The following is a 13,194-nucleotide window of genomic DNA, read 5'->3' as shown; positions in this document are numbered from 1 at the left end:
CTGGGTCAGAAGTATCTGGCTTCTGCTTATCTCACTGTCTTATGTAGCTATGGCAATTTTAGTGTTCCATTGATTTTTTTTTTCTAGCTTGCAGTTCAGGCAGATAGGATATCAGAACTGCAAAGAGAACATCACTCTGCCCCTGAAAATTACCCATACACATTAGAGAATTTTTTATGCCCAAACCTGTGTTTTCAGCTAGCCAGCAATCTAACGTGTATGAGGAAGTCCTGACTCTCGATGACAGATGATTTTGTGGGACAGAAGATTTAGTGCATTAAATCTCAGCACCCAATGTTTTTGTTCTCCCTGGAGAAAAGGTGCCTGGCAGTGGCCTTCTCCTTACTCCTCATTGAAGACAATGAGGACAAGCATGTATGTATATGGGGGAGTCAGGTGAAACAGGTGTAACTGACAGCTATTGAAGGTGTATGGGCAGCCTTAGTAATAAAAGCTGCGTAATAAGCTTTTCATACCACGGTGGGTGCCCATTTTCCTCTAGTCCTACTGTATGTCATGTAGTATTAACAGTATGTAACATGATAAATATTTGTGCAAGTCCGAATTACTTCTGTGAAATGTATTTTCAACATAGAAATGTTCCCTAATGGCAATCTACAATGCATGAACATGGGGAGTCCTGTTCTCTATTAGCCTTCAAACTGAAGGAGGTTGTTGTTAATCATCTCAGGATCCAGCTCATTTTAATTTTTTTCCTACCCACTTTCCAAAAGGCGTACCTTTTTTTACTTTTCTGTTCACATAGCCGGAGGAAGGCTTCTTTATTGATGGACAAATTGCATTTTAATTACTACATTTACTTTGCCATATAATGTAGTAAAAATTTGTCAAAAACAGGTCATTGTGTGGTTATATAGTTAAAAGTCCATCAAGTTCAACCAAGGGATAGGTGGGGACGTAAATTCCAGAAGGAAGTGAGACGTTTTCATAAGCATTAATGTCATTTACTTTTAACAATTCATCTAAACCCTGTCCACTGTTTCTGCTGTGACCACATCCTGAGGAAGTCTATTTCATAGATCACAGTTCTTACAGTAAAGAAGCTTCTGGAGACTGAACTTTTTCTTCTCCAGTCTGATGCAGTTTTTTCACCGTATTTTTTGCATGGCCCATTTATATATTTGTATAGGTTAATGTCTTTTCTCAAGTTTTAATAAATGTCTTTTTTTTCCTCATTTTTCATAACTAAATCCCTCCATGCCCCTTATCAATTTAGTCGCTCTCCTCTGTACTTTTTTCCAGTTCCAAAGCATCCTTTCTATGGACTGGTGCCCAGAACTGAACTGCATATTCAAGAGGAGGCTGCACCAAAGCTTTGTAAAGTGGTAATATTACATCCCTGCCCCGCAAGTCCATGCTTCATTTAATGCATGCCAATATCCTGGTAGCCTTAGAAGCAGCTGACATTGTATGCTGTTATTTAATTTATAATCTACAAGGACACCCAAATCCTTCTGTATAAGTGACTCTTCTCAGTGTTACATCCCCTAGGACATATGATGCACGTAGATTACTACCAAGATGCATAACTTTACATTTATCCACATTGAACCTCATTTGCCAAGTTGATGCCCAATCACTCAGAGTGTCCAAGTCAGCTTATATTTTATGGACATCTTCCTTAGACTGTACAGTACTACATAGCTTAGTGTCATCTTCAAAAATAGAAATGGTGCTATTAATCCCATCCTTGATATCATTAATAAATAAATTAAATAATAGAGGACCTAGCACTGAACCTTGGGGTACACCACTTATAACACAGGACCATTCTGAATAGGAATCATTGACCAGAACTCTCTGGACACGGTCCTTCAGCCAGTTTTCAATCCAATTACAAACTATACTCTAAGCCTGTAGACCTTATTTTACTTATCAAATGTCTATGAGGGACAGTATCAAAAGCCTTTGCAAACCCAGAAACACTACGTTCACAGATGCCCCCTGTCCAGACGTCTACTCACCTCCTCATAAAAACAAATCAGTTTAATCTGACAACTTCTGTCCTTGGTAAATCCATGCTGACTATCACTTATAATATTATTTACAGTCACATACTCCTGTATATAGTCCCTTAAGAGTCCTTCAAACATTTCCCCCACAACAGAAGTTAAACTAACTGATCTATAACTACTTGTAGAGGACCTAGATCCTTTTTTAAATATGGGCACCACATTTGTCTTGCGCCTGTCACTTGGCACTATACCAGTCCCTAGAGAATCTTTAAAAATTATAAACAAGGGCACAGCAATGACTGAACTGAGTTCTTTAAGAACTCTTGGGTATAATCCATCCGGACCCGGAACCTTGTTCACATTTACCTTATTTAACTTAGCTTGGACAATATCTACAGTTAGCCAGTTGAGTATATTACTGGCACCACTGATATAAGTTATTTAGGGGACCTACCTTGTTTTTTTTAGCATTTATATATTTAAAGAATTTTTGGGGATTTGTTTTGCTCTCTTTTGCCACCTGCTGTGGTGAAATTAAAAACCCCCCATAATTCTCCATTGTTTTTTTTTTTACAGCATTCACTGTGCACTAAGAGTAAAATGACCACCTTTTTCTGTGGGTCAGTATGATTATGGTGATAATTTAAATACTTTTTATTATGGTTTACTACTTTTCTAAAAATAAAAACATGGAAATTTTTTGGGGGGGGGAACAAGGCATAGTTTTTATAGTTACTATTTGGCAAACTTTTTTGGGGGAGGCGTTGAGGGAATAAAAAAAATGCAAATTAACCATTTTTAAGTTTTTCCTTTATTGTATTGACTGCACATGAAAAGTTTTTTTATTCTCTTTTAATCAGACATTTTTGCTGTGGCATCTAAGGGGTTAAATGATCTGGATCACAGTTATCTCTGATCCCGGTCATTGCAGCCTAGTTTCAGCTGTATTACACAGCACCCAATGTGTATGGAGTGGGTGCAGCACGTGAGCCCACCCCATACACCTCTTGCACACTGCTGACATACAGTCAGGGGGCATTAACAATTCTGGCATAAAAATTTGTCTCAAAGTAAGCCAACCAATAGCTGGTATAGAACAGGGGTGCACATCCCGCAGGCCACATGTGGCTTGCAGAGTCACAGTTTGCAGCCCCTGTCCTGCTGGACAGAAATCACCTGTGTTTTTCACTTGAACATTGCACAGCATTGGATTAAAGGTATTTCTCCTGCACTCTAGCTTATTACCTCTTCTACCTTCTCTTCAGATAGGTGCATAATATGCAATAGTGCTACTTTCTCTATTGGACCCAGTGATTGTTTGATCATGGGGTGTCTCGTGGGTAGAGCAGAGCTGTGGGCTCTTAGCAGACCCTGATCAGCAAAAAAAAATAAAAAAAGTGTCATCGTCCCCCTGAAGTCTTTTAATGACCTCTTGGGGGACATATTACATGGCAAAAACAACATATATATATATATATATATATATATATATACAAACAAAACAAATATACAGGGTGGGCCATTTATATGGATACACCTTAATAAAATGGGAATGGTTGGTGATATTAACTTCCTGTTTGTGGCAAATTAGTATATGTGAGGGGGGAATCTTTTCAAGATGGGTGGTGACCATGGCGGCCATTTTGAAGTCGGACATTTTGAATCCAACTTTTGTTTTTTCAATAGGAAGAGGGTCATGTGACACATCAAACTTATTGGGAATTTCACAAGAAAAACAATGGTGTGCTTGGTTTTAAGGTAACTTTATTCTTTCATGAGTTATTTACAAGTTTCTGACCACTTATAAAATGTGTTCAATGTGCTGCCCATTGTGTTGGATTGTCAATGCAACCCTCTTCTCCCACTCTTCACACACTGATAGCAACACTGCAGGAGAAATGCTAGCACAGGCTTCCAGTATCCGTAGTTTCAGGTGCTGCACATCTCGTATCTTCACAGCATAGACGATTGCCTTCAGATGATACGAGATGTGCAGCACCTGAAACTACGGATACTGGAAGCCTGTGCTAGCATTTCTCCTGCGGTGTTGCTATCAGTGTAGGACAGTGATAGAAAAGGGTTGCATTGACAATCCAACACAATGGGCAGCACATTGGACACATTTTATAAGTGGTCAGAAACTTGTAAATAACTCATGAAAGAATAATGTTACGTTAAAACCAAGCACACTATTGTTTTTCTTGTGAAATTCCCAATAAGTTCGATGTGTCAAATGACCCTCTTCCTATTGAAAAAACAAAAGTTGGATTCAAAATGGCCGACTTCAAAATGGCCACCATGGTCACCAGCCATCTTGAAAAGTTTCCCCCCTCACATATACTAATTTGCCACAAACAGGAAGTTAATATCACCAACTGTAACGGACCGTTTCCGCAGACAAGGGGTTAAAATCCGTTTAGGCGATATGCCCCTTTCCGATAGACAGGCACAGCTACTGCAGAACACCAACTCCCGAACTGGATACAAAGTAGCACTCCAAACTGGAACCTCACGAATAGCTGCTAGCAGACGAACAGGAAAAGCATACAATCCTGGCAATCGGTCCTCTAACAGCATACAGTGAATCCCCCCAATAACGAGACAAGGCTCCGTTTTGAGGGTCAAGCAGTGGTCTGACTGTACTTCACATACAGCCTCTTTTATTCATAAACCACAAACATAGTACTGCCCACAGGGGTTTGAAATACAACCAATCAGTAATTAACAACACATACAATGTAACTACAGCAACCAATCGTTCACGCCCCCAGAGGACCAGAATGAAGACTGTGACATAGGACAACATATCCCCACAATGCATCATGGTCTCCTCCCCTCTGTCCAGACAACCTGAAGAGCAATCCAATTATCTCTGAGGACAAAGGGAGATCGCCAATACACATGTGCAGACAACAGAACAGACATCACCCTTTAAACACACAATGGGACAATGGCACAATAGAAACACACCCAGCATATTCCCTCCCCTTATCCTGAGAGGAGACTCAATTATACATACAGTTAAACATACTTTCTACCCAACTTTCATAACTCTAAAACCATACATCACATTCACATAAAAATTACATATTCGCAATCAATCCATTCAGGGGAACAACATATTAAAAAATGGCATGAATCAGACCAGGGGTTCAAAAGTTAGTATATGGCCCATAATCCAGGGGCAAGAGGCCAGCAGCCAGTCCTCTCCAAAGCCCAGTGGCGAGGTTGGTTTCGCCACACATCTCCCCCCCCCAGGGAAGACTAACCAGATACCTGACCTCACGCCGGTCGGTACCTGAGTTAGTCTGGCAGCCCACCCACAACCAAATACTGGACCTGTTGACTTTAGTAGCCTGTCTCTGTCCAGTGAGTCCACCAAGGTTATGTTGGAAGCTGGTACTCCCGGTCTCTGTGTTGCTCCCTGGCTTGGAGTGGGGGTTGCTTTGTGGGCAGGTATCAGCGGTACTCTGCCCTGGTGCCAGCGCTACCACGGAAGAAGCCTGGTTGGAGCCTGGTTGTTGGAGGGGGAGACCGACTGTCTCTACCCCCTGTGCTGTAAGTGCAGAGACCACGGTCCCATCTGCACTGTTGTGGGGCTTACTGTCTCCCCCTGGTGCGTTAAGCTGCCGCTGGGGAGAGGGGGTAACGAGCTCCTCTCCCATACATGCTTCCAGCCGCTGGGGAGGGCGACCGACCGTCTCCGCTCCCAATACAGTGTCCTGCTGCTGGGGAAAGGAGACTGGGCTCTCTATTCCCTGCTGGACACTCTGCCGCTGGGGGACAGGACCGACTGTCTCTGCCCCCTGTAACTCCGCCTGCTGCTTGGAAAGGAGACTGGGCTCCCAATTCCCAAAAAATCATGCTGCTGCTGGGGGGCAGGAACAACTACCTCTGCCCCCTGTAACTCCGCCTGCCGCTGAGGAGGGAGGACGCTGCTCTCCTCTCCCTGCACTTCACACTGCCGCTGGGGAATGGAGACTGGGCTCCCAATTCCCTGCAATTCACACTGCCGCTGGGGAATGGAGACTGGGTCTGTCACCTTACTGTCCTGCTGAGCCTTCTCACTGGCGTGGAACAGCTGCTGGTAGCCCTGTTCCAGCTCCATCTCCCGGGTCACCAGGTGGACCAGGTCCTGCTCAATCTCATGAGTGTCGTCCCAGTCATACCTGCTCTCCCTCCATTCCAAGAGATCATGGAACCGGGCTTGTGTAGGGCTCCCAAACTCCAGCTCTGAAAAAGTCTCCCATAACAAGCCTGGACCATCAAACTCCTCTCCCTCCGGCTTGTCATGCTCAGCTGTCCTGGGTAGGTACTGTGCCCCATACCACCAGAGCGCCTGGTAGGCATCTTCCAGCCACAGCTCCCGCCATGCTAGGAGTTCCAATTCCTTCACCCATTCCTCCCGGGGCTGCTCTCCCAGGAAGGGCATCCGCAGGGCTACTCGCTTCTGCAACCGCTGGTCTTCCGTGGGGAGTCTCTTGTCCTGCATATACTCCACAATACCCAGTACCTGGTACCAGATGCCTTTGCGGACTGCATCTCGGTCATCCATGACACCCTCATCGTACTCCACTGCTGTTTCCATTCTGGTGCTGTCAGGGTCGCTGTACTGGGACATGCATTGCCCTCAAATTGTAATTCCAGGGAATGATGTTTCTCTGTAGCTGTCCTTCTGGGCTGTAGGAACGATCCCGCTGCTTGCCACCAATGTAACGGACCGTTTCCGCAGACAAGGGGTTAAAATCCGTTTAGGCGATATGCCCCTTTCCGATAGACAGGCACAGCTACTGCAGAACACCAACTCCCGAACTGGATACAAAGTAGCACTCCAAACTGGAACCTCACGAATAGCTGCTAGCAGACGAACGGGAAAAGCATACAATCCTGGCAATCGGTCCTCTAACAGCATACAGTGAATCCCCCCAATAACGAGACAAGGCTCCGTTTTGAGGGTCAAGCAGTGGTCTGACTGTACTTCACGTACAGCCTCTTTTATTCATAAACCACAAACATAGTACTGCCCACAGGGGTTTGAAATACAACCAATCAGTAATTAACAACACATACAATGTAACTACAGCAACCAATCGTTCACGCCCCCAGAGGACCAGAATGAAGACTGTGACATAGGACAACATATCCCCACAATGCATCATGGTCTCCTCCCCTCTGTCCAGACAACCTGAAGAGCAATCCAATTATCTCTGAGGACAAAGGGAGATCGCCAATACACATGTGCAGACAACAGAACAGACATCACCCTTTAAACACACAATGGGACAATGGCACAATAGAAACACACCCAGCATATTCCCTCCCCTTATCCTGAGAGGAGACTCAATTATACATACAGTTAAACATACTTTCTACCCAACTTTCATAACTCTAAAACCATACATCACATTCACATAAAAATTACATATTCGCAATCAATCCATTCAGGGGAACAACATATTAAAAAATGGCATGAATCAGACCAGGGGTTCAAAAGTTAGTATATGGCCCATAATCCAGGGGCAAGAGGCCAGCAGCCAGTCCTCTCCAAAGCCCAGTGGCGAGGTTGGTTTCGCCACACCAACCATTCCCATTTTATTAAGGTGTATCCATATAAATGGCCCACCCTGTATATATACAGTACAGACCAAAAGTTTGGACACACCTTCTCATTCAAAGAGTTTTCTTTATTTTCATGACTATGAAGGCATCAAAACTATGAATTAACACATGTGGAATTATATACATAACAAACAAGTGTGAAACAACTGAAAATATGTCATATTCTAGGTTCTTCAAAGTAGCCACCTTTTGCTTTGATTACTGCTTTGCACACTCTTGGCATTCTCTTGATGTGCTTCAAGAGGTAGTCCCCTGAAATGGTCTTCCAACAGTCTTGAAGGAGTTCCCAGAGATGCTTAGCACATGTTGGCCCTTTTGCCTTCACTCTGCGGTCCAGCTCACCCCAAACCATCTCGATTGGGTTCAGGTCCGGTGACTGTGGAGGCCAGGTCATCTGGCGCAGCACCCCATAACTCTCCTTCATGGTCAAATAGCCCTTACTTTCAAAGTTTTCCCAATTTTTCGGCTGACTGACTGACCTTCATTTCTTAAAGTAATGATGGCCACTCGTTTTTCTTTACTTAGCTGCTTTTTTCTTGCCATAATACAAATTCTAACAGTCTATTCAGTAGGACTATCAGCTGTGTATCCACCTGACTTCTCCTCAATGCAACTGTTGGTCCCAACCCCATTTATAAGTCAAGAAATCCCACTTATTAAACCTGACAGGGCACACCTGTGAAGTGAAAACCATTTCAGGGGACTACCTCTTGAAGCTCATCAAGAGAATGCCAAGAGTGTGCAAAGCAGTAATCAAAGCAAAAGGTGGCTACTTTGAAGAACCTAGAATATGACATATTTTCAGTTGTTTCACACTTGTTTGTTATGTATATAATTCCACATGTGTTAATTCATAGTTTTGATGCCTTCAGTGTGAATCTACAATTTTCATAGTCATGAAAATAAAGAAAACTCTTTGAATGAGAAGGTGTGTCCAAACTTTTGGTCTGTACTGTATATATATTATAACAAAAAACTGATAAAAGAAAAAGATTAAAAGGTGCAAAATATATATTTTTTAAAAAGATAAAAAAATTTATACGAATAAAATACAAATAAAATAAGATGTCACCATTGACGCCCCTTTCACAAGAAACTATACACAATATAAATGTATAAAAATTACTGACGCATAATAGGGAACTCATTTTTATATTTTTGAGTTAGTTTGCATATTTAAAGAATAAGGAGCTATAGTTTTTTTTAAATGACTCCTTAAAAAATGTTTTGCACTGTTAAAACAAAAAAAGTTAAAAGAAATATATTAAAAAGCCTCAAAAATTATTTTGGTAGTCCAACAAATAAAAAAGTTACAACTATTAAACCACCACGTGCACTAAATCACATAAAAGTGGTCATTAAAGGGGTTGTGTCACTTCAGCAAGTGGCACTTATGATGTAGAGAAAGTTAATACACAGCGCTTACTAATGTATTGTGATTGTCCATATTGCTTCCTTTGCTGACTGGATAAATTTTTCCATCACATTATATACTGCTCATTTCCATAGTTACGACAACCCTGCAATCCATCAGCGGTAGCCGTGCTTGCACACTGTAGAAAAAAGGGCTCACCTGTCTAGTAGCTGAGACCGTGAGAGCTCACATAGGCTGGTGTTTTTTTCAATAGTGTGCAAGCACAGCCACTGCTGCTGGATTGAAGGGTGGTTGTAATTGTGGAAAGGACCAGTGTATAATGTACTGGAAAAATGAATCCAGCCAGCAAAGGATAATAACAATACATTAGTAAAAGCCTTGTGTTAACTTTCTCTACTGACACAACCCCTTTAAGGCCTTTTCAAACATGGTAATTAAAGATTAACCAGTGAGCGTTTTCACCGCTAGTAAGGAAAGTGCTTACTGGTTATTGCAGGGGAACGGTCACACAGATGTCACCCATAACAAGGGGGACAGTAGTAACCAATGGGCGCTGTCCTCAGAGATGTGGTGCCAATAATCAACGAAACCGAAAGAGGGAGGAATGAGTGTGGTAGCAACAATTCCTCTCCATTCACTTTGCATCAGCCTGTGTAATAGGCAGATGCAGACAAGAACCAATCGTCAATTTTTGCGGCCTCTTGAAATAGAGCAATGGAACAATGTGACCTCCAGACTAAAATGGTTGTGCACCCCTGGTATAGTGTCAGTGAAAAGTGTCTATCCCTGCACCAGATTTACCATCCAGCCTGAACCTCTGAGATAAATAGGGACCAACGATCACTCATCCCCGTACAGAGGAAATGAGTGCTGTAAATGCAGCAGTCATCTATTCACTATCAGGCAATTATTGGAAATGTTTGGTTTTTTGCTGATATTTGCATGTAAGTTGGCCCGGGTAAAAGGGCCTTTAGAATGATTTATTTTTCATCGAGAGGTTAGAAGCAAACATAAAAGTATAGACACAACAATATAGAAACAAATGAGGAAAAAAAAAACTAAAATATTAATGTCCTGGGATAGCTGAGCAGGAGTCCAGCTCTCAGACCAGTTGAAACTTTGCAGCTGTACCTGAAAATGTCCCTTCTCTCAGCCATAACAGTTTTACATAGATATGAAGGAATGGCGTGGCACTCTTGTCTACTAGTGTTAAGGTGCGTGTTGTTGTGGCCTCCCAGCCTAAAACTAGTAGTAGATTGAAACAACAGCACTCTTATTGAATGCAGAATAATAGTTTTATTTGTAAGGCAACTTTCACAATCAAGTAATGTTTCGGTCAAAAAGTGACCTTTTTCAAACACTGTGAAATAATATAGAAAATGCAAAGTAATAATATTGGAATGACATCAAGTGTGAATATACTGCAACAAAATAATACATTTGCATCATGTCAATAATAGGCAAATAGTAAATTGTAAATTATTAAGCTTCACTGTCTTCATTCTGGATTTGAATCATCTTTACATATGAAAACCCATATCTAGTGGTCACAGTTAAGGGTATAGTTAGAGAGCAGCAGAACATGTATCACAACATAAATCTTATACCAGATAAGTAAAAATGCTAAATACTAAACCCTAGACAAAAAACACTAATGATGGGGATAAGACTTATGACAAAGTGGAGGAACGGGTGCCCCCATGAGGATTTAAACTTGCCAAGTTGCCAAAGAAACAGATGAAAGTAGGAAGATGTATGGGAATGGCAGGCTGCAGAATGGTGTATACACACCTCGGTATATGCTGCTCAACCAGGGCGAGAGCTATTCCCTTGAAATACCCGGGCACCGGAAATGGTCACCGGGAGCGGAAGTGGGATTGGATAAACTGTGGAACGTCTATCAATACTAAGTTAAATGTATTCTGGAAAATCTGAGACGAAGATACACCTGTGCAAATGTAAGGGAATGTATATAATACCTTCTGCAATGTGGTATAAGGGTAGGGAGGATGGTCATGAGCCTGGCGTATCTGATGCATTCCACTGTGTAACGCAACCGGAAGAAGTTGGAGGTACGGCTCTGCCCGATGGATACACTACGCATATTCGGAGCAATGCGTTCCAACAGTGGAACGCATCACACACTAAAGTGTATTGAGTGGGAGGAGATGAGGAAGGGGTGCGCTCCAGAGGTGGAACGCATCGTGCAAACTACCCTGCTGAACGGGAGAAATGATGCTATGTCTAAATTAGACAAAGGAATATATGTGAACAATATTAAAATAAAGTAAATAATAAAGTAAATAAGGTAAGTATAATTAAAGTAGGGTAGAGGTGTAGAGAGTTGTATTACAGAAGTAAGAAAGGATACTTGGGAAAGTGGCAAACAAGGTGGGGGTCTGGTTCCTAATGTATCTGGAAAAGAATTAGTATAAGCATATAATAGATTACATCAAAGTATTTCTCAACATCTCGTATTTAAATGAAGGCTGTCAGTTCATAGTCCCTATTGAGGCCCCTTGGTTCCTGGCTTTGTAGCCTGTGTATCCAATAAGCCTCCCGTTTTTTCAGCATACGTTGTCAATCACCCCCGCGTCTGGGCATACTTATGTGTTCTATGACCTGAAATTTAAATTGGGATAGATTATGCTTCATTTTGTGGAAATGATTGGGGACTGGGAGTAGGAGATTCTGACATCGGATGGTAGACTTATTCTGACAGACTCTATCTGTCACGGGGTTCCGAAGGTGCACTCGGTCCCCCATTGCCCGCAGACCTGTTGCTTAGCTTTTGGAATGAGGTTCTGTGTTTGACCTCATTCCCAGGGCGGCTTTACTAGCTGGGTGGCTCCCTGCTCCTAGTCTGCCTTGAGCGCCGAGCTGATCACTCGGTGCTCGACTGGTTGGTCTGTCGGTCATGTGACGCTGGCCACGTCACATGACCCTCACTCCCCACTATAAATACAGGCAGCCTGCTGGCTACAGGTTGCCTGTTAATTTCTAGGTTCCTGGCTATTTGTTGGACTGCTGAATACTTACCTGATCCTGTTCCCTGACCATCCTTTTGCCTGCTCCTCCTGTACTGCACATCCGTCCTGGTATTGTGACCTCGGCTCCCACCTGACTACTCTCTTAGGACTCCTCTTGTACTTCTCTGCTCTCCTGGTATTTGACCCCGGCTTCTCCTGACCATTCTTTGCTTAATCCTTTGTACTGCGTAGCTCTCTTGGTTCTGACCCGGTCCGTTCATGTTCCGTATTTTGTCTTGTCTGTCTTCCCTGCACATATCCTAAGTTAGGGACTGTCATCCAGTTGTCCCCTGTCATCAGGACTCGTGAGGCAAGTAGGCAGGGCCAGGGGTGAGGGTGGAGCGCAGTGGTCACTATCCTTTCCCCTGTGTGTGTGTGGACGTGACCGTTACACTATCCCTGACGCTTTGGGTCGTTTCGCCTACGTATATCAGACCGCACAGACACTTGAGAAGATAGATTACGTCATTGGATTGGCATCTATGGTAACCTTTGATTTACAGTTGTTCACCTATCTGTGGATGATAGATCTTATCTCCTTTTAATACATTAGAGCACTGAGCGCAGTGCAGGCAAGGAAATGTACCCTGTTTTGTCTTACCTAGTAGACGTTGGTGTAGAGTTGCACGACTGGGGCCTGTGTCTGCCTTTACTAACCAGTCCTTGAGGTTTCTGGGTTGTCGAGTGCAGGGTAAAAACTGTGATTGAAATTCTTCAATGTTAGGGTAGGAATGAGAAAGAATACTCCAATGTTTGTTGAGAATATTGGTTATTTTATGTAAATAAGGGTGGTATGTATGTACAAAGGGTAGTCTCTTAGCAGCGTCTCTGAGTTGTATCTTGGATGGGGGATCCTGTGCAATGGTAGTTAGAGGGTAACCCCTTTGTTGGAACTTCGTGGTCATTTCTGAAAGTCTCACCTGTCTGGCTTCTTCTGAGGTAACTATTCTCTTAATTCGCTCGAACTAGGATTTGGGTAATGCTTTCTTGGTAGAAGGGGCATGACAACTAGTGAAGTGGAGTAGATTATTGCGGTCGGTTGGTTTGCGGTAGAAACGTCACTTGATTGTGAAAGTTGCCTTACGAATAAAACTATTATTCTGCATCCAATAAGAGTGCTGTTGTTTCAATCTACTACTAGTTTTACATAGATGACAGAGGAAAATTGCATTGTCCACATTTGCAATGCTAAAAT

The 13,194-nt window shown here is 42.7% G+C and overlaps 1 protein-coding gene across 4 annotated transcripts in view; it reads left to right on the top strand.

Moving 5' to 3' along the window:
* The window catches only part of BCAS3 (BCAS3 microtubule associated cell migration factor), a 1,315,291-nt gene that overhangs the window by 289,983 nt on the left and 1,012,114 nt on the right, over positions 1–13,194 (top strand). The window lies entirely within an intron of this gene.

This window comes from Bufo bufo, chromosome 3 (assembly GCF_905171765.1).
Source record: "Bufo bufo chromosome 3, aBufBuf1.1, whole genome shotgun sequence".
Taxonomy (NCBI): domain Eukaryota; kingdom Metazoa; phylum Chordata; class Amphibia; order Anura; family Bufonidae; genus Bufo; species Bufo bufo.
This window is presented reverse-complemented; position numbering and strand designations above follow the sequence as displayed.